The following is a 22,482-nucleotide window of genomic DNA, read 5'->3' as shown; positions in this document are numbered from 1 at the left end:
GCTGGGATGTGGCTCAGTGGTTGATCTCCCCTGGGTTCAATCCTCGATACCACACTTAACTCAGATTGTGCATGGTTAGCAGGAATCTGCCTCTGAAAATTGTAAGTCAGTTGTGTTGTCAAGTAGGTAGGTCTGTAAGAGTACTAGGTTAGGGGTTGGCCCTTAGCCTTAGAGAATGAATCAGACAGAGGCAGGAGGAGGTAGGGGACCAGGATCAGTGATGGACCATCTCAGGTGACAGTGAGAGCAAGATGAAGATGATTGCTCTTCTTTTTTGTTGTGTTATAAAAACTGTGAGTGATGTGAGTTTGCATAGTCAGAGGAACATATGTCCCTCTGATAAGGACAGAATATCAGAGCTGGAGGAGACCTGGAAAGCTTGTGGTACCAGTCAGTCTCTGGTGGTAAACAACAGAAACCCTGATGGGTTTAAGCAGTGTACAACAGTAAATAAACTACAAAGTATTTTACAAATGTTATATACCATTCTCAACTTTTATCAAGCTTATTGGAAAATATATCAGGAAGGAATATGTTATCTGAGAGCAATAGAAATAAATAGAAAAAAATCTGAGAAGTTGTGGCTTTAACAGGGAACTTGTTTCATTGTGTAATAATTCTGGAGACAGCAGTCCTTGGCTGGTCCTGCTGCTTAAGGATGTCATCAGAGGCTGATATTCTTTAGCTTTTTGTTATTCCTCATAGTCATGGATGGCTGCTTCACCTCCAGGCTTTTCATCAGTATACCAGTTAGGAAGAAAGAGGAAGGATGAAAATGAAGTGTTAAAGTCGTTTCCTCTCCAGGTCTTTCCTTCCTATTAAGAAACTTATTCCTTGATTCATTAGACAGAACATTATCACATGATCACTTCTTCATGCTAATGAGTTTCATAATTCAAGTATTTCGCTTTTGGGCCACTAGATTAGAGGGAGACAAGGAAGAAATGGACTGAAGTAGGGGTTGTGAGCCACACCAGCATATTTATAATAGAAGAACGTGGCATTTCTGCAGAATCATAAGATGTTGGAGAGCCAGTCAGAAAATAAGCAGGGTGGCCAGGCACAGCTAGTGAGCCCTGGGCATGGGGCACTACTCACCAGTCTGGGATGACTGCTTCCAGGCACCGCTTGCTCCCAGGTGCCTCCAGTTCTCATTCCACCGCAGCTAGACTTCTGCATTCTTGCTTGTTAAGGATTCACAGGCCTTCCTTGGGTGAGCTCAGGGCACGTGCTGACCTGGTGACCCAATGCAGCTACATGGCAGAGCCAGGGGGAAGACGACATGTCCCTTCCCCATGGGGCTTCCACAGTGGGGCCAAGGGGAGTTTGTCTATCACTTTATTTTAGGATCCCTCCAAATAGAAGGGGCTTTCCATTGCTAGACATCCAAAAGTGACAAAAAGGCATCATCTCCTGCTTTTCAGCTGGGGAAACTGAGGCCCATAGAGAAGAAAGGGCTCAGTCAGTGCCACACAGTAGGTGAGGGGCAGAGCCAGAATTTTTTCCCATGCAGACCCTTGGAATCTGGTTGGTCCCTGGAAGTAGAGGCCTTCAGTCTTTTCCTTGGGCTCCTTGACCTTCCATAGGGTGAGGGGTTTGTCTTTCAAAGCATCCTTCCTTTCCCCAGCAGCCCCTGGAAAGATTCCATCCTCCCCCAGGGTCTTCCCTGTAGTTGCTTCCTCCTGGTATTGTTTTAGGGCTTCCCCTAAAGAGGTATGACTCCCCCAAAGCCAGGGTTCAGTGTTCCTGTGACAGCATCTTGAAGGGAATATCTTGTGAAGATGTTAAGAGACGAGTATCCCCACCTTCTATAGAGGAACAGCTGGGCAGAATCCCTCCAGATTTGTAAAATGAGGGTTGAGCTCATCGCCCCCCCCTGTCCACCAGTAGCCTTATGTGAATGAAAGTCTAGACATTCAGGGAGAGTCGATTTCCTGGGAGAATGTGGAGGAGACTTCCAAGGTCTGTCTCTACTTCTCCCAGTAGGTACAGGGAGAAGGCTCTTTCCTCCTGACCATGGGAGAAGGTTTCAAGAGGGACACCCTCATTTGTGGTGTTCCTGACTCAGACCCTCCAGAGATGCCCACAGGCCTCTTGAGAACCCATAGCTGCATCCTCTGGACCTTTCAGCATTTGGACATCTGCAATCCAGAGGATGTCCTTAGCTGGGGAGATCTACAAACAAGCAAAGTGAAGACTTTCTCCTTTACTCAGTTCCCATCCCCACCCAGGCTCACTGCTGACCCTGGAAAGCCAGAAACAGTGGAGGAAGGGGAACAGGACAGAGTGAGCAGACTTGGTCCCCTTCAAGCCTCAGGCTGTGGCTCAGTCCCAGGATACGGGAGGAGTTTGGATGTGAGATTGAAGATGATTTGATTTAAACCAGATGAGATTTTAAAATTTTTTTGGTACTGGGGTGCGAATCCAGGGATGCTCAACCACTGAGCCACATCCCCAGCCCTTTTTTGTATTTTATTTAGAGACAGGGTCTCACTGATTTACTTAGGGCCTCTCTGAGTTGCTGAGGCTGGCTTTGAACTCTTGATCCTCCTGCCTCAGCCTCCAGAGCCGCTGGGATTACAGTCGTGTGCCACTATGCCTGGTGAGATTTTTTTTTAACATATGAAAATTAGCCTTAAATGAGGTGGTTCTTGAAATTGTGAGTAACCCGAAAGCTATGGAGGCTGTCAAAGTTGTTATCAGGGGGTAGAAGAGAGAACCAGTGGAGCCAGTTCCTAGACAAAGGTTGGGAAAAAATAAAGCCATGTCAACTTGCGTTCATATTCTGACTATTACTGGTTGTATCTTTCCCAAAAATGTTTTATTGCACTTTACTTTATTGAGCCTCACAGATATTGTGGGGCTTTTTGTCTACTGGCACCATTTTCTTATAGCTCAGGTGATTATTAGCATTTTTTAGCTGTAAAATATTTTAAATTAAGGTTTACACATTGTTTTTTTTTAAAAAGTAAAACCATTACACTTGTAATAGACTACAGAATAATACTACAGTGTAAACATAACTTTTACATAATGTTTTTGGGAAACCAAAAAATTCATATGCCTGTCTTTATTGTGCTACTCCCTTTGTTGGTCTGGAACTGAATCTGCAATGTCTCTAGGGTCTGCCTTATTCCAAATTTTGAAAAGGAGCACCAGACTAAGGCATCAGGATTTCTGGAGTCTAGTCTTATCTCTTCCACAAACTAGGAGTGTAACTTCAGACAAGTGGCTTAACTTTTCCGGGCCCTGGCATCTTCTCATGCCCACTGATGGGATTGGGCTTTGAGGTTTAGGTATCCCAGAATAATTTCTCTACTCTTCTAAACCATGCCATGCCTTAAAACAGCAGGAAAAAAATAATTCACACAGTGAGCTGGCTTTACAAATTGTACTTCAGTTATATTTGTTGGAAGAGTCAAGCATAGATGAATGGCATTTGGCAGGAGAAAACCTTAGTCTATCTGAAACCCTTAATTATACACCGTAGGCTGCTTTGTAACTTGGTCTGTGTCAAAAGATGCTACATTATCAAATGACACATCGGAGAGAGAGTCAAAATTTTGCAATAGCTTGTTCATCTGTGGCATGATTGGCCTGTGTCTGACACAGTGCTTCCAGATTTTTGACCAAGTCTGCATTGAAAACCTGAACCCTCCTGTATTTAGATTCAAGGCCTCTCCACTTGCTCTAGAGATGAGGCCATTGAAAGTGACCACACTCCATGTGAAGGTTCAGGCCCATAGCTGGTGACACATGTGGTTTGCTGCTAGATTTTGTTTGTAGTCAAACACTATTGCCACACTAGGTATCAGTTTTATGCATGGCTTATTATGTATTTTTATTATATAAGTAATGTATAAAAATTACACATAAGGAGTAGATAAATTAGAAACCCTTTTTGGTAATAAGACAAGATTGCCTATAATCCTACCGCCTATAGATAATTATGATCCATTTTTGTGCCTGTCCTTTCAAATTTATTTTACATATATACCTAAATGAATGGTTCTTAAATTATTAATTTTTTAATATTTATTTTTTAGTTCTTGGCAGACACAACATTTTTGTTTGTATGTGGTGCTGAGGATCGAACCCAGGCCGCACGCATGCCAGGCGAGCGCGCTACTGCTTGAGCCACATCCCCAGCCCCTTAAATTATTTTTAATTGTGGTAAAATGCACACAACCTAAAATTTGCCCTTTTAGTTCTTTGAAGTGGTATTAAGTACATCAACACGGTCATGCAATCGTTGCCACGCCCAGAATTCTTTTTTCATCTTTCAAAACTGAAATTCCGTATCCATTAAACACAAGCTTTATACCCCCCACTCTTTATGTTTTGATATCTCTGATTACCTCTTTTTATTGTATTTTATAATATATATTCAACTTAATAACTTGCTGAGGATAGCCAGAAGGCCTATGTAATGAGAATGCCAAAATTAAAGGAATAGGAAATAAAACTGGAGAGGGAGCTTATCAGACTCCATAGACCATAGCAAGGATTTGGATTTCATACAGTGTACTGGGACACATCTGTAGTGTGGGGGCAGTGGAGTGGCATGATTGCGTTTGGCATGAAGGTCACATGGCTGCTATGTACACACGGACTGCAGAGGATCAGGAGGAAATAGGAGAGAGGAGATTCAGTAACCCAGGTAAAAGGTGGCTTGGAATATGTGCTATCAGCGGAAGAGGGGGCAAGTGGTTGGTTTCTGGATCTATTTTGAAGGTGGAACCAGTGGAATTTGCTGATGGATTGGATGTGGAGTGGAAAAGAAAGAGAGGAGTCAAGATTGACTTCAGGGTCTTTGGTCTGAACAACTGGAAGGATGGAATTGCCAGTTGCTGAGGTGGAGATGGAGGGGGAGCACATTTTAAGTGGGAGAAATGAAGAGTTCTGTTTCCATTATGTCCCATTTTACAGCCTATCAGAGATCTAACTGAAGATGTCAAGTGGGCAGTAGGAGATGCCCAGAGTTCAAGGGAGAAGATGGGGGCTCGAGATAGAAGTTGTAGAGATAGCCAATACGGTGACATTTCAAGCCATGAGACTTCAGGAGCTCCCCTCAACCCTGGAGAAGGGGTAGATGAAGAAGAGAGGTCAGAGGGATGAGGCATGAAGGATGTCAACATTGAGAGCCCAAAAGGGAGAGGAAGACCCAGTGAAGCAAACTGGGACGGATCATCCAGTGAGAAGAGAGAAAACCCAGACCGTGTGGTCTCCTGAAAGCCAAGCAAATAAAGTATTTCAAGGGAGATGAGTGAGTGAGTCTGAAGTGGCATGGTAGGTCTGAGAGACTGAAATGAAGGTCATGGCTTAGGCTTGAGATGAGACTTCAGACATCAGAGTCTGTGACAACCAAGTGGAATGACTAACTGGAGGCTCTTGAATCCAGCAATCCCCCTACACTTTATTGTTCCAGTTATGGGTCTGACACCTATCAAAGATTTCCTATGTGCCTTACACTCTTTTAAGAATTGGGAGTGACTAAAATGAATCACACCACAGCCCTTGGCCTCATAGCGGCTTAGGAGTCTAAGGCTGAGCTGTACAGGGAGCCTGATCCAAGTCTTTTCATTTTCTAGGGTTCTGTTCTTCTATTCACATGCACGTTGAAACTGGGACTATATTCTGCCTAGGTAGATTCCTTCCCAAGACCTGTCAGTGAGGAGAAGATAGCTCTTTGAGCCAACTTTCCTTCCTGAAAATCAGTATCTTTTTAAAAAAAGTTTTATTTGTTCTTTTTAGTTATACATGACAATAGAATGTATTTTGACATATGAAACATATGTGGAGTATAACTTCCCATTTTTGAGGTTGTATGTGATGTGGAATTACACTGGTCATGTAGTCATATATGAATTTAGGAAAGTTATGTCTGATTTATTCTACTGTCTTTCCTATTCCCATCCCCCTGCCTTCCCTTCATTCCCCTTTGTCTAATCCAGTGAACTTTTTTAAAAAAATGCTTATTTTTGAGTTATAGGTGGACACAATATTTATTTTTTTTTTACTTTATGTGGTGCTGATGATTGAACCAGTGTGTCACGCATGCTAGGCAAGCATTCTACCTCTGAGCCACAACCCCAGCCCTCTAGTGAACTTCTGTTTTACCTACCCCTGCTTATTGTGAGTTAGCATCCTTATGTCAGAGAACATTTGGCCTTTGGTTTGAGGGGACTGGCTATTTTCACTTAGCATGATAGCCTCCAGTTCCATCCATTTACTGGCAAATGCTATAATTTAATTCCTCTTTATGGCTGAGTAATATTCCATTATGTATATTACCACATTTTCTTTATCCATTCATCTGTTGAAAGGCACCTGGATTGGTTCTATAGCTTGGCTATTGTGAATCATGCTGACTTTAAGTCCTTTGGGCATGTGCCAAGGAGTGGGTTAACTGGGTCAAATGGTGGTTCCATTCCAAGTTTTCTGAGGGGTCTCCATTTTGCTTTCCAGAGTGGTTGCACCAATTTGCAGTCCCATCAACCATATATGAGTGTGCCTTTTTCCCCACGTCCTTGCCAGCATTTAATGTTACTTGTGTTCTTGATAATTACCATTCTGACTGGAGTTAATGGAATCTCAGTGCAGTTTTAACTTGCATTTCTCTAATTGCTAGAAATGTCGAACACTTTTTCTTATATTTGTTGACCTTTGTATTTTTTCTACTGTGAAGTGTCAGTTCTTGTGCCATTTATTTTGTGTGTGTGTGTGTGTGTGTGTGTGTGTAAGTTTTTTGAGTTCTTTATATATACTGAAGATTAGTGCTCTATCTGAGGTGCAAGTGTAGGCTCTCTCTTCATGTTCTTGATTGTTTCCTTTGCTACAAAGAAGATTTTTAGTTTTGTACAACCCCATTTATTAGAAAATCAATGTCTTACTTCTCAATAGAAAACCACATCTTGGGGCTGGGGCTGAGGCTCAGTGGTAAAGTGCTTGCCTCACATATGTGAGGCAATGGGTTCAATCCTCAGCACCACATAAAAATAAATAGATACTGGGTATTCATCTACAACTAAATAAATATTTTTTAAAAAAAGAAAGAAAGAAAACCACATCTCGGACTGGGGTTTTGGCTCAGTGGTAGAGTGCTTACTTAGAACATGTGAGGTACTGAGTTTGATCCTCAGCACCACACAAATTAACTAATTAATTAATTAAATAAAATTAAAATATTGTGTTCATCTACAACTAAAAACATTAAAAAAAACCCACATCTCTCATTTCCTGCCTCACCAGTTACCAGGTACATAAGAGAATTTCCTCTTCTCACTGAATGCTAGACACCTCTAGGAGGTGGATGACCCTCCAGGAGATGATTGAATTTTCTAAGTTAGTTGGTCCAAAATGCTCTCTTCCCTTGGGCCCTTCAAGAAAATGGGTGATTTTGTGCTGTCTCAGAATAACAGATGGTCTTGTTTTGGTATAGACTCTGGGCTGCTTTATCAGTCACTAGTTTCCCTTTCATGTATCAGGCAATGATTTTTTTTTACCAAAATTGAGTATACATTGAGTCTTTTTTTAAATTTTTATTGTTGGTTGTTCAAAACATTACATAGTTCTTGATATATCATAATTCACACTTTGATTCAAGTGGGTTATGAACTCCCATTTCTACCCCGTATACAGATTGCAGAATCACATCAGTTACACTTCCATTGATTTACATATTGCCATACTAGTGTGAGTCTTATTTAAGAAAGAAAATTCCATTCAGGAAGAGTTTGCCAGGTCTCAAGTAGCCATGATACACACAGGCAGTGCAAGAAGACCTCAGATGAAGCAAGATCATGAGAAGGGGTCAAAAAAATGTCATGAAGGATTCCTGGGAAGGTGGAGCACTAGGCGGGCTAGCATTTGAACAGGTGTGGCAAAAGATCACCATGTGAGATGATTGGATACCAAATTTTAAGGTAATGCTCAGTGAGAGTACAGTAGATATGACAGGTTGGCCAGAAGAGAGTCATCGTCAGAGGTAGTAGTTCACACCGAACCTGTACACCCAGGAAACCATCCATGTACTTGAGGGACCTGTGGTATAAAAGTTCTCGATCGTCTTTTAGAGGAATGTTAGCAGTGCACAGCGATGGTAAGGTACCTTAGAATTTGGGGAAAATATTTCCTTAATTTATCTATTTATTCTCACTCATGTGTGAGACACTGAGGATGTATATCAAAACAGATAAGGCTCCTGTCTTCAATGTCCACAAACAGTGATATGGTCAGCCAAAAGATGGACCTCGCCCCATCCAAAAGTTATCCAGGTCAAGTACCTGGACTCTATGAATGTTACCTTATTTGGAAAAAGAGTCTTTGTCCATGTGATTAAAGTAAGGAAATTTTTTATTAGAGCATTATAATTATACATAGTATTGGGTTCCTTTTGACATAATTATGCATACAAGGAATTTGGTTTCAATCCCCATTCATGCTGCCTTTTCCTCCCTCTTCCCTCTACTGATCTTCCTTTCACCCCTTTATTTATTTTTGACTGGTACTCTCTACATATACATAAAACAGATATAACCTTTGGTACATTTATCTATGTATATAACATGATTCTGTTAAATTCACTCTGTATTTCTTTCCCTTTCTCTTCCTCCTCCCCTCCCTCCCTCTCACTCTTCTTCTACTCCACTGACCTTCCCTATATCTTTATATATCCAGTCCTCTCTCCCACTGCCTTCTTTCCTTCATTTTTCTTTAGCTTCCACATACAAGAGAAAACTTTTAACCCCTGATTTCACTTAGTATGGTGTTCTCCATGTCCATCCATTTACAGGAAAATGCCATTATTTCATTCTTCTTTATGGACGAGTAAAACTCCATTGTGTATATATACCACTTTTTCTTGACCCATGCATCTGTCGACAGGCATCTGGGTTGATTCCATATGTTGGTTATTGTGCATTGAGCTGCTATAAATATTGAGGTAGCTGATTTTAGTTTTTTTGAATAAATACCAAGAAGTGGGATTGCTGGGTTCTATGGTATTTCCAATCCTAAATTTTTGAGGAATCTCCACACTGCTTTCCAAAGTGGTTATATTACTCTGCAGTCCCAACAACAATGTATGAGTGTACCCTTTTCCCCGCATCCTCACCAGCATTTATTGTTGTTTGTTTGTTTGTTGAGGGGGGACAGAGGATTGAATTCATGGGCCCTCAACCACTGAGGCACATCCCCAGCCCTATTTTATACTTTATTTAGAGACAGGGTTTCACTGAGTTGCTTAGCTCCTCGCTTTTGCTGAGGCTGGCTTTGAACTCGGCAATCCTCCTGCCTCAGCCTCCCAAGCCACTGGGATTTCAGGAGTGTGCCACCGCACTCAGCTGCTGTTGTTGTATTCTTGATCATTGCCATTCTGACTGATCATTGCCATATTCCCAGCCCTTTTTATATTTTATTTAGAGACAGGATCTTGCTGAGTTGCTTAAGGCCTCACTGAGTTGCTGAGGCTGGCTTTGAACTTCCAATTGTCCTGCCTCAGCCTGCCAAGCCACTGGGATTACAGGCGTGCACCGCTGCACCCAGCCTTAGTGTAGTTTTGATTTGCATTTCCCTGATTGCTAGAGATAGTGAACATTTTTTCATATACGTTTTGGCCATTTGTTAAACTAAGGATATTGAGGAAATAATCCCAGATTATCAGATGGGCCATAAATATCATGACAAGTGTCCTTATAGGAAAGAGGTAGAGAATGATTTGATCCACACAGAAGAAGACATGCCAATATGACTATGGAGACAGAGAGTAGAGTGATGCAGCCACAAGCCAAGGAATATCCAGAGCACCAGAAGATGGAAGAAGGAACAGATTCTTCCCAGAGCCTTCAGAGGGAGCCCAACTGTACTGATACCTTGATTTTGGACTTCTGGCCCCCAGAACTCTGAGAGAATAAATTTCTGTTGTTTTAAGCCACTGAGTTCCTGGTAATTTTTATAGCAGCCACAGGAAACTGATACGAGTTGTATTAGTTCTTCTGGGAATGAACATTGTAAATGTGGAACTGGAAGAGCTCAATACCTTACTCAAGGTGACCTGCCTTGTGCTATTAGGGAGGCAAGTTCAAAACATAATTGTAACCCAGTCATAGTTATTTAACACTCTGTTTAGAGAAAGCTATGTGGGTGGAAGCAGGGCATGTGGCCCCAGGATATAAAGAAGAAAAGCCAGAAAATTACACATTCCTGTGAATGTCTCAGACTATCAGGCCTGAACTTGGTCGTGGTTGGAGACAAACTCTTTGCTGTGGTAGTGGGGAGGAAAGATGTCCACTGGGCTTTTCTATGGCCTGGAGTCCCCTCAAGGTCCTGCCTCTTTGCTTTTGATTCCACATAACTAGCCAATGAGCTTGCAGGTGCCTGACCCTGGGCCCTTGGTAGAGAACACCAGGGTTTTGTATGCCAGAAGTTTGCTCTCTTTCTCACATACATAGAGATGATAAAGTTTTCAGCCTGATTTTTCTTGCTTGTGAATTTGATTAGCATGCCTTAGCTAGTAATATCAAGGTTGACGTGACCTTGAGATGGACAAAATTAAAGGTCCCACCCTGACACGCAGTAAAGTTGCCAGGCTCAAGACACACAGGGATTTTGATGTGCAGCCTTCGGGTCTTCCGGATACTATCAAATGTCACTGTTGATCCTTCTGCAACCTCAGGGAATATCACCCTTCTCCCTCAAATCAGTATCTGGGTTATGTATTGAGGAATTTTTTTCTTAGTGCTCACATGTGGAAAACAGAGGAACTGCTAAGGGCTGGAGAGAGCTCCTTAATGTGCCCCTTTAGCTCCTCCATGAGTTTCCTATGGATGGTGTGACAAAGTACACTGTGTCACAAACTGGGTAGTAAAAACCTAGTTGCTTAAAACAACAGAATCTTATTCTCTCACAGTTCTGAGAAATACAAGTACAAAATCCAGGTGTCAGCAGGGCTGAGCTTCTTGTCGGCCACCTCCTCTGGGGGAGAATCCTTCCTTGTCTTTTTCAGTAAAGCCAGGCATTCCTTGATTTTTGTACACATACATCCAGTGTCTGCCTCAGTCTTCACATGGCTTCTCCATGGCTTCTCTTCTGTTTCTTATAAGGGCATTTGTCATTGGGTTTAGGACCCATCCTGATCCAGGAGGACCTCATTTCAACTAACTATGCAAAGGACACTATTTCTAAATAAGATCATATTCATAGGTTCTGGATGGACATATATCATGGGGGGTGGGGTGGCAGGAAATGCAACCCACTACAGGTCTGACGATTGGAAAAGATAACACTGCCAGAGTGCATCTTGGATCAGGCAAAATAAATAGTGTGCTGCACAGACTAAATAGTTCTTAACTTATAAGTGCAAGAACTATAAGACAACATAAGGAAGCGTGGAAGGAATTAGAAGCCACCCTATTTAGTGTCAGCAGTGAGACACAAAGTGCCTTCTCTTAAGGTCCCTAAAAGCCTCATTCCACACTGGGAACAACTGCCTACCCACGGGGCTCCCCTGCCCTCCTCTAGCTGAGATTACTGAAGCAGTATTGCTCTCTACGGGTGGAGCCAGTTCCCACATCACCTGCTGTTCTTTGCTGGTGTGGCCACCTGTCTCCTGGCCCAGGGCCTTCAGAGCTTTGTAGCTTTACATGGACATTCTGAAAATTATTCCAAAGGCTTCTCTTTTCTCCTGTTGGGATAGATTTCTCTTTTAAGGGCAGCCCCACCTGTGATTGCTCTGGTTACCATCTTGACATTTGTGCTTTGAGCTCAAAAGTTCACAGGAAGTGGGTCCTACCCCGTCCCATCCTGGGTGTGAGTCATCCCTCTATCCATTGTACCCATGCTGTACACATCAGTAGTCACTTAGTATCTATCTGGGTTATCAGATTAACTGTCCAAGTGTCACAGTGTTGTGTTCAAGTAACCCCTACTTTACAGAACAATGGTCCCAAAGCACAATTCAGTGTGAGTTAATTATAGGTATGTATAAATAGGAAAAATGTAGTAGATATAGGATTTAGTACTGTCCATGGAACAGGTGCCCTACTGATAAAGGGAGAAGATCACTCTTCCCTCAACCTGCAGCCCACTCAATTTGCTACATGTACCTTTCACTCCTTCAGCTGTCAAACTTCTTGATCACTTCAGACTTTTTGAATTTAACAAAAATGTATTACATGTGACCACTAACAGGTACAGTGACAGGCCTAGGGAGCCCTCAAGGTTGTAGACAGAGGATAATACCAACTGCTCTTTGTTCTTGTGCAAGATAAAGAACAAATCTTTAGCAACTTCTGATCTGGCCCTGGCCCAGCTCTCCTTTCTTGCTCAAGATCCCTCAGTCTCTCCTCCAGCCATCTCAGCTGAATTTCAATGTCTTGAAATTTCAATATCATGAAAAGTCAATATCACGAAAAGTCTCATGTTCATTCCCACGATGGGGAGGGAGCACACATCACCCACTTAACTCCTCTGTCTCTAATTCCCAGTTCAAGCACTCTCTTCTCAGGAGAACCTGCCACCCCCACACTACCACCTCATTTAGGTTGGATTCTTTTGCAGACTGGTGGGCTCATTTCCCACTTGGTTCAGAATACTTAATTTAGTTTCTAACTCTCCACTTAGGAGTGCAATCATTTGACTGTCTTTTCCAGTCTACCCTAAGCTCTGTGGGAGCAGGGATCATAACTGTTTTACTTTACATAACTGGTAAAGTAAAATCCCTATGTGTGTAAATAAACATCCCTATGTATGTTTCCTAGCATGGTGTCTGACTGGTTGTGGGCTGTCATCAAACAGGGACAGAAGAAAGGGAAGGAAAGAAGGTATTTTACAAGAGCAGGTCAGGGAGAGAGGAGAAACTAATATATTGCAATGCTTTGAGCAGAGCATTATGGTGGAGTCCCTGTATGTTTTGGGAACATGGAATAGTGGCAATAAACTCATAGGGGTGGGGATGGAGGTGCCGGTGTAAAGTAATCACAAACACCTCTGAAATGATGAATAGGCACCAGCTATGCAGATAAGGAAGAGAATGGCAAAGAGAAGAGCCTTAAACAAAGATGTGAGCTGAGCGAGGTGGTTATGATTGGGAGTAAATGGAGCTTATGGAGACACAGAAAAGCTGAGTTCAGAGAATTAGGACCAGATAAAGGAGAATTGGCCTATCTCCTGTGGAACTAAAGCCTATTTGGAAAGGGATGAGTTTTGAGAGAAAAGGGGAAGGGAGGGGAGGGGAGGGGAGGGGAGGGGAGGGGGGATAGTAGAGAATAGGACAGACAGCAGAATACATCAGACAAGAGAAAGGCAATATGTCAATCAATGGAAGGGTAACTGATGTGATACAGCAATCTGTATACGGGGTAAAATTGGGAGTTCATAACCCACTTGAATCAAACTGTGAAATATGATGTATTAAGAACTATGTAATGTTTTGAATGACCAACAATAAAAATAAATAAATAAATAAATAAATAAATAAATAAATAAAAAGAAAAAAAAAAAAAGAAATAGCACAGTAAGATTTCATTTTTAAAAAGATTTCTTTAGGGTTGGGGATAATAACTCAGTGGTAAAGCACTTGACTTGGCTAGTGTGTGGGAGGTCCTGGATTTGATCTCCAGTATTAAAATGGTGTAACCACTCTGGAAAGCTGTTTGTGATTTTCCTATAATGTTTGTAATTTTCCTATAAAGTTAAACTTATCTAACAAACTGGCAAATCTACCCAGACATTTACCTAAAAGAAATTAAAATATCTCTACTATACAAATATTTATGCAAAAATACTCATGACTTTTTTAGAAGAGTCAAAACTGGAAATAATTGAATTTTCCATCAGTGGGTAAATGGAGAAATAAAGTGTGGCCTGTACACCCATACATTTGGCTACTACTCAGCGATATATAGGAGCAGACTGCTGATAAATGCAATAACCTACCTGAACCTCACCAACACTGTGTTGAGCTAAAGAATCCAGATACAAAATAACCCATACCATATGATCCTATTTATATACTGTTCAAGAACAGGCAAAACTAATCTATGGTGATAGAAATCAGGACAGCTGTTGCCTCTGGGTGTGGAAGCTGACTGCGAAGAGTCACAGGAAATTTTCTGGGTGATGGAAATGCTTTAAATCTTGATTGCATTGCTGGCTGTGTTCACACCTATCAAGCTGTAGGCTTATAATATGTGTGTCACTGTATGCAAATTATACATCCGATTTTTTAAAAAGTTCTAGGTTAAAAAGACTTCTTTGGAAGTGACATGAAGAATGGTAGAGGAGATTGAGAGTAGACTCGGGAAGACTGTAGAAATGCAACTGAGAAATTTTAGGTCCAGAACTTAAGCAGTAGCAAGTGAGGTTAGAAAAGCAGGGGATGAATTTCTGGATTACTGAGATGATAGAATTGACAAGACATAAATAGTGATTAGAGGGAAGCATCAAAAAAACTTTGGTGGTGTGGGTATATTTGATATTTATGTGTGTGGGGGGGAGATTTTTGGCAATTGGAAATGAATTTCAGAAAGGCTGAGGTTGTTTTTCTTTTGGGACAGCTACATGTCAGGAGCAGAGCTAACAATGGATCTGAGGCTCCAGGAGGGTCCTGGGCTGGGAATAAGGACATGGGGTCATGAAGAAAGAGGCTCGTTAAAATCATCATCAATGGAAGTGTATGGATGAAGCAGAAATAGGAGCTAAAAACAGAATCCTGGAAACCTTGACATTTAAAGGGCAGGAGGGAACAAGAAGCCCTTGAAGGAATCTGAGGAGATGTTAAAATGTCGTGTCATAGAAGCCAAAAAAGGGGAAAGTGATTCAGGTGTTGTCGAGGTCAGATCAGAAAGAGCTGCTTCCTCCCACTCCTTCTCCCAAGCCCCTCCAATGACCCCTTCTCATGCTACTAGAATGTTTGTCCTACAGGTGGCCAGAGACCTTTCCAAATTAGTGACCTATTAGGCCTTTCCTAATTAGTGACAGCCTCATCTCCTGCAACCTCCCTGCAGTATTTGACCAGATCCCTGAAATTTTCTTCCATAGACATTTGGGACTCTAAAAGTTCCCTGTTACACTCACACCACCCCACCAGGGTTCCTCTTCCCGCTCCCTGAACATAATCATTCCCCCAGGTTCTGTCCCCTTTTTTTCCTTCTGCATCCATTGGTGTGTCTTCTAGTGGTGACACCTGTGTCAGGTGCTGAGGTTGCCAATAAGTAAAACATAGAGCTGGCTCACCAGGAGTTGACAGAGTATCATAGAGGAAGATGAAAACACATGGCAACAATGCAGTATGGCCACAGTGAAGCCTGGTACAGTGGGGCCTGCCTGTCATCCTGTGATCCCAAAGGCTGAGGCAGGAGGATCGTAAGTTCAAGGCCAGCCTGGGCAATTTAGCAAGACCCTGCCTCAAAATAAAAAATAAAAAGGGGTAGGGGTGCAGCTCAGTGGTAGATTGCCCCTGGTTTTAATCCCCAGTACTGAAGAGAAAAAAAAGAAAAAAAGGTTTTCGGCAGAGTACTGGGAATATTAAGAGGACAACTATCCCTAAAAAAGTTAGGAAAGATACAGAATCATAGATGGCGGTCCTTAAGGAGCTCCGTCTGGTCCATCCCACGGGGAGTGCCCTTTGCCTACCCATGACCTCCTCCTTAAGCCTTTCTGTGATTCACAATCCACCTGATTTCACCCTTTCTTCCTACTTGTTTGTTTTTGTTTCTTTGTTTGTTTGTTGTGCTGGAGATGGAACCCAGGGCCTCACAAATACTAGGCAAGTACTGAGCTACTTTCCCAGCATGGTTTATTTTTTAATCGACACAAAAATTATACATGTTTATGGTATACAACATGATGTTTTAAAACATGCATACATTGTGCATTGGCTAAGTCACACTAATTAACATAAACATTATTTCACATGTTTATTCTTTTGGGGTGAGAACATGTAAAATCTACTTTCTTAGCAATTTTCAATTAATATTACCTATAGTCACCAATTTGTCCTCATTTCTCCTTCTCCCCAGTCCTGTCCTCCAGCGGATTCTCTTGGATAAGAGTTCGGGTGTGCACATTATCTTCCCAACATATCATACACTAACAGAATACTCTGTTATGTCTCTGGACAAGAAGCATACTCTGCTTTCACTTCATCCAGGCCAGTGGTATCCAATACAGATAAAACATAAGCCATGTGTACAATTTTAAAATGTTTAATAGCATTTTAAAAACTAAAAACAGAAAAAAATTAATTTAAATGCATTTATTTCATCAGTATATTCAGAATATTATTTCAATATGTTATCAACATAAAATTATTAAGGAGATGTTTTGCTTTTACTTGTGCTAGGTCTTCTATATCAAGTGTGTTTCTTACACGAATAGCACATTTCAGCTGGAAAAGCTACATTTCAAGTGCTCAGTAGACACATGGCTTATTGTTTCCATACTGGAATATATAGCTCATGCAGGGCACAAGGTAAATGTCCAATAAGTGATTGCACTGAGCAATCTTGTGGGTGCTTTCCATTTACCTCTGATCCTCATCATCCTTATTAAAAAGGAACTGTTGTCCCAATTTTCTGTATGAGAAAACTGAGTAATGAGTTGCTTGTGCCCAACTGGTAAGTCACAAAGCTCAAATCTGTAACCCATGTCTGAGTTCAAAGCCTATCCTTAAAATATAATATTTGAGCTGAAAGGTTCTTTAGAAAATTACCCAAACTTCAGCTCCATAGACATCACCTTTTCCCAGCACCTACTCACATATCACACATGTCCGAGGGGCTCAAATAATTGAATGGATAGATCAAGTCTCACTTTATAGATGTGCACATTCAGATCCAGAAAGGGAAGGAAAATGGTCTAGATCACTCAAGAGAGCAAAGTCTGGGCCTAGAACCCTCCTTGCTGGTTCCCAGTGTGCTGTTGTTATTGCTTGCCCTTTTGTCCAACGATTAATGAGCCCCAAGAAACCACAGGAATTTTGACACCTGAAGCTTTCTTTGTATCAAGAGGAGACTGTTTCACAGGTACCCTGTCCCCTGTGTCCATGACCTCAGGACATGCCATAAGTCTTCCTTGTTAATTCCCTTCCCCTCTCCTTACTCTGGCTGCCCAGCAACCTTAAGGACGAGCAGAGCAGCTGAGCCTGACTGTGCGATGAGGAGCCCAGGTCTCCAAGTGAAGCACACACAGAAGAGCAAAGTGCACCACCCCCAGCTTCCATCTCAGGGTCGTGTTCCATCGTGACAACTCGAGCTGTTTCCCTGGCAGGAGGGCAGCATGACTCTCTAGGAGGGTCACGTTGACCAGCATCCAGTGGCTGCCTGCCACGCCTGGATGCCTGGCACCAGAGCCTGGTTGCTGAGGCACCCTCAGGCTTGCTCAGGGCCCAGCCAGTCAGCCTCCTCCTGACAGGGTCATAAGAAATGTCACAGATTATCAAAGCTTAGAATTGAAAGAGAATTTAAAGATCATGCATCCCGGCACTTTCCAAACTATAATGTCCTACAAATCTCCTGGGGATCTCGATAAAATAGATTTCTGGTTCACCTAGTGTGGGATGGGGTCTGAAAATCTGCATTTCTAACAAGCTCCCAGGTGATGCCAATGTGCCTACTGATGCAGGGACCACATCTTGGAAAGCAAGGGACTAATCCATCCCTGTCAGCCTTTTGTTGTAGGTGAGAAGACTGAGGGGTGTGTGTGTTTCGGGAGCATAATTAAACTCACAGTACAATGCCCTGTAGTACTAACTTTATCTACCACCTGTAGAATTCTCTGGCATTTATCAGAGACCACTTGTGTCAACACCTTGGTCTTCCAACCACACTGTGGGAAGCAAGGATGTATATTTTTCTCCTGTGGATCTCTCTTGTTCCCATGCAGGAAGCCACATGAGCTGTGTAAAGCAAGTTCAGCTCAGGTTAGGACAATTGGGGCTGTCTTTGTGGCAGGTGCTGCTGGGATCAGAAGCATAGTGGGCTGAACCCCAGTTTGGGACCAGAAAGGCTCAGCGGGTACCAGACCTGAATAGCAAGGTGAGGATAGAAGTGAAATACCCATGGTGCAAGAGTTAGCGAGGCCCCCAGAGGGGTGTCTTGAGTCATTCTGAACTCAGTCCATGGCCTGAGCGAGAAAGATGCTGGCTCACCTCATCACCTTATGCCCAGGGCATGTGACAAGGGCAGTGTGATTGCTTTTCAAGCAAGGAGCCAGGCCCAGCTCTGAGTGTCTCCAAGGGCCCTAACATTTGTTGAATAAACTCGAAAAGGTCAAAAAAGACACAGCAGTAATAACCAAACATATTAAAAGATTCCACATGCTCAGCAATGATTACACACTTGGCATGCTCCAAAAGTGGTAATGGCAGATCTTTGAGTTAAAAATTAGTTTCTCTTTTGATGCTAGTGAATTGAGTTCTGTTCAAGGCACATATATAGCCAGGCACAAACCCACAGACAGACCACCAAAGAGGATTGCCCATAAATGCTGGAGGTCAGATATATCCCAAGTCTGCCTGTCTGCAGTGGTAGTTATTTTCCCAAATATGATGAAAAAAAATAGGATGAAAAGACAAGCCATAACTTGGGAGAAAATACTTGCAAAACAGATCTGATAAAGAACTTGTGGCTACAAAAAAATCAGTCTAATTAAAAAGATCTGAAAGACTTCACTAAATTGATATGCAGATGTTAAATAAGCACGGAAAAAAGATGCTCAATATCATTTGTCATCGGGGAAATGTAAATTAAAACGAGATACTACTACATACTTATTAAAATAGTTAAAATCTGGAACGCTGCTAACATCAGATGCTGGCAAGGATGTGGAACAACAGGAACTCTCATTTCGTTGCTGGCGGGAATTCAAAATGGTACAGCCACTTCGGAAGACAGTTTGGCATTTTGTTGCAAAGCTAAACATAGTCTTACTGTATGATCCAGCAACTGCATTCCTTGGTATTTACTCAAATGAGTTGAAAACTATGTCCACACAAAAACGTGCACATGGATGTTTATAATTATAATTGCCCAAAACTGGAAGTGACCAAAATGTCCTTCAATTGATGAATTTGATGCAATATTATTCAGCAGAAATGAGACAGCCAGTTATCGAGCCACCATATTATTAAGTGAAAGAAGACAATCTGAGAAGGCTACATATTATATAATTCCACTTATTTGATGTTCTGGAAAAGGTATCAAGACCGTAAAAAAGATCAGGGGTTGCCAAACATTTTGGGAGGACAGAGGGAGAGAGACATGAAAAAGGGGGGATTTTTAGGGCTAATAGTTTTACTCTTCTGAATGATAACTGTGATGGCGAATACATGACATTATGGGCTTGTCAAAACCCATTTAGCTGAATACAGTGAGTGAACCCTAATATAAACTATAAACTTTAGTACACTAATGCAACATATTAATAATTGGGGAAAATGTAGAAGGTCAAGAGTGCAGCACATAAGAATGCTCTGTACTTTCTAATCAATTTTTTTTTTGCAAACCTAAAGCTTCTATAAAATTTTTTTCACTAATTTTTTTTAAACATGTGACTGACTTCCAAAGGAAGATGCTCCACTATGTTTCTCCTTGGAGCAAAAATGGCCTTGTACACTTGCTGCTGACGGCTCCTCCAACCAAGCTGTCCCCAGCATTGCATCACCTTGTTGAGAACCGACCTTCAAGTTTGATGTATTATTGTAGAATACTTTTTAAATTCACAAAGCACATGCATGAGGCTATCCAAGGGCCTTGCATTATTTTCCAGCCTTTAGAAAGCCATTGAACTAAAAATCTGGCAGATAGAAATATGCCTGAGAGAATGCTTTTTTAATTTGCTGATTGTGAACCCTGACCTGAAGGGATGTGTAACCTAGAGTGGATGGTACATGAGTGTAAGGCAGAAAAGTGATTCATACCCTTGAGAGAGGGACAATTGAAGTGGGCAGAAGAGAAAGGAAAGATGGCTCCTCCCACTGTCCCCAGAAGGAAGCAATGACCTGAGTTAGAGAAAGTTGAATTCAAGAGCCCTTTTCCATATTTCCCCCTTGTTGAATTGATCAGTGTCTTTTGGGGGGGCAATGGAACAGTACTGGGGATTGAACCCAGAGGCATTTAAACACTGAGCCACATCCCCAGTTCTTTTTATATTTTATTTAGAGACAGAGTCTTACTAAGTTGCTCAGGGCTTCACTAAGTTGCTGAGACTGGTTTTGAACTCACAAACCTCCTACCTCAGCCTCCCGAGCCGCTGGGATTACGGGCATGAGCCACTGCACCAGATCCTGATCAGAGTCTTGATGCACAAATTTGATATGACAGTGTATAAATCTTTTTCATTGACAAGCTGTTATTAAATTTACTGTGTGCCTTACATTGATGGCTTCTTAGAGACAGGGAGTGTGGTGGTAACAGTAAAAATGCTTCACATGTTGTACTATTCTGTCATGAACCAGGATCAAGTGAAATATGACAGAGTGCCTGAGGTCGATCAGTCAGACATCTTCATTCACTTGTAACAAAACTGAGTTCTGACTCAGGAGTTTGCCAGCTTCACATCTGCTTTGTCTAGCCCATTTTCACACCCACCTCCCATGTAGTCTGTGTTGCTAATTAAGAGAGGCCAGGTGGGTGTTTTGACCAGTTTGCATCTTAGAGGAGTTTTATTGTGTTTTGGGGATCTGAATGCAAACCCTGTTGAGAATACATCTGCAGTTTGGGATTCAAGGCAGATAAGAAAGGGTCACAGATGGACTTAGGGCCAGGAACCTCTGGAAATGAAGAAGTGTTTTCTAAGGAGACAGGCTGAGAATGACGATTGATCCACAGGAGGGTAGGAAGGAGGAGAGGGCAGTGGAGTGGACTCAATCCTCATGGTGTTTCTGAAATTAAGGAGACACTGATTATGGTTCTTGAGAGAGGGACATGACAGTGACAGTAATATGGGATGGGACGGGTAGGCCAGTGTTCTTCAGGTGGTCAGTCACCTGGCTACTAAGGAAATTCTGTTCTGTGCCTCCTTGGTCAGAATCACTAGGGTGGCCCAGGAATTCACACTCTGTGAGTGGTTCTCAGTCCTGCTGCTGCTAGAGCTACTGAGGACACCAGTGGCCTCAAGGCCAGAAGGCCAAACGAAGTTCTCTTGGTCCCCCTGCCATACACTGGGAACCGGTCCAGGGTAAGGCCCACTCACCACACCTTTAGGAAGAACACAGTCTTTGTCGTTGTGCGGTCCACACTGACTCATCCTGACACACCTTCCTCTGTACCATCCAGGTGGCATGCAGCACAAGCCCTCTTCCACCACCTTTCACACCGTACTGCCTTGGGCCCTCCACTGTGAGTGTGTGACTCGAGGGCAGGGATTGCTACAATGGCCTTACACCTCACTATCACTGCATTGTGGTTCCCCTTCCTACCAGCTCTGCAGATGCTAGTTACCAACACTGTGGCCATCCGCAGTGAGAGTCCTTGGCTGCTTGCTGTCCAGTCACTACTCTTTGGGGAATGACATTGTTTACAAGGAACTGAGATCCTCCCAGCACCCCCTGAGATTTGTATAGAGAATTCTCACATCAGAGCATCATGCAGAGGACAGCTGTGATCTGGGGGCTCCCAGAAAGACCTTCTTCTTTAAAGAGAGGTGCTGGTGAGTGGCACTTCCCCAGGTCCTCAGTTAAACCAGGCTCTGCCTGATGCCAAGGGGCATTGCGTCACTAGTGTTCAAATACAACAGTGTCCACTGCCTGACCCTTGTGCTCACACAAGGACCTGCAATCTATAATAGATTGACTTCCTGGGAATGAGGAGAGGCATGCCCTACAGTGGAGGGGGCAAATCCAGGAAATTCTGGTGTCACTTTAGAGTTTCTAGTAATAGGCACTGCCCTCCACACTGATAGGCTTGTTGTTGAAAGAGAATGACTCTCCCTAAGGTGCCCCTCCTTTGGCGATGATTTTGATCTGGTTGACCAGCACTCTATCACACTTAAGCCTGCTATATTGCACACACTCTCATTACCAACATGTACATCCTGGGGTGTGCGGAGAGCAAGGGCAAGAACTGGTTATGGGATTGGTTTAGTTTGGGGGGTTAGGGTTTATGGCACAAGGAAGAAAACAGGTTCTTCAAGGAATTGGCTGTTGTTGAAACAAGTTATGGAAATTTTGTGATGAGGGTAATTCCTAAGCCGACAAAGTGTTCTCTTTTGGTGTAAGGATATCTGTTACTAGGTTTGGTGTTACCACTACCCTCCATTTTTCTGATTTTAACTCCAGTGCTCCATGGTAAGAGGAGACAACTAAGAAAGTAGCCAGGCTCGTCTGCTCCATAACAGCTTGTGATGGATTAAGAGAGTCTCCCTCAAAGAGGAACTTTCACACTGTGCTGTGGACTGTGAAAACTTGGAAAGCAATTTTGTTTTAACTATTAAAATTTAAAGTACATACTCTTTAGCCCAGTAATGCCACTACTGGGAATTTAT

General features: G+C 42.5%; 1 protein-coding gene across 3 annotated transcripts in view; it reads left to right on the top strand.

Annotated features, from left to right (window-relative positions):
- Tmem266 (transmembrane protein 266) overlaps positions 1 to 22,482 on the top strand; it is a 111,910-nt gene that overhangs the window by 10,234 nt on the left and 79,194 nt on the right. The window lies entirely within an intron of this gene.

The sequence above is a fragment of the Urocitellus parryii genome, chromosome 6, assembly GCF_045843805.1.
Source record: "Urocitellus parryii isolate mUroPar1 chromosome 6, mUroPar1.hap1, whole genome shotgun sequence".
Lineage (NCBI taxonomy): Eukaryota > Metazoa > Chordata > Mammalia > Rodentia > Sciuridae > Urocitellus > Urocitellus parryii.
This window is presented reverse-complemented; position numbering and strand designations above follow the sequence as displayed.